This window comes from Propithecus coquereli, unplaced genomic scaffold (genome assembly GCF_000956105.1).
Source record: "Propithecus coquereli isolate 6110/MARCELLA unplaced genomic scaffold, Pcoq_1.0 Scaffold33, whole genome shotgun sequence".
NCBI lineage: Eukaryota > Metazoa > Chordata > Mammalia > Primates > Indriidae > Propithecus > Propithecus coquereli.
In genome coordinates, this window is record NW_012148952.1 from 5,950,127 (window position 1) to 5,950,501 (window position 375).

The 375-nt window shown below is 35.2% G+C and overlaps 1 protein-coding gene across 1 annotated transcript in view; it reads right to left on the bottom strand.

Annotated features, from left to right (window-relative positions):
- RAB3GAP1 (RAB3 GTPase activating protein subunit 1 (catalytic)) overlaps positions 1-375 on the bottom strand; it is a 121,829-nt gene that overhangs the window by 76,338 nt on the left and 45,116 nt on the right. The window lies entirely within an intron of this gene.

The window sequence follows — 375 nt, forward strand, 5'->3', positions numbered from 1 at the left end:
AGAAAAAGATGCCTTTTCCAAAAGAAAAGAAGATAATGGCACTTATGTAAGAGCAACAATGGTACTAAATATCAACACAATCTGGCACCAACAATCCTTTCCACTTATCTTTCAACCTACTCAATAAACTTTAGGTAACTAAATACATTCTACACCAGAGCTTTGGCGGGTCCAAGACCTCAACAAAATAAAGATTGTTGCTTTAGTTGAAGCTTTCATGGTATCTGTCCTAAGTTATTTTAATAGCTTTCCATCCTTCTCCCACAGTTATCTTCCTAAAATACAACTCTGATACTGTTCCTCCTCCACTTGAAATACTTCAATGGCTTTCCATAACCTATAAATAGTGGCCTTTCAAGCTTTTTAATCATGTAT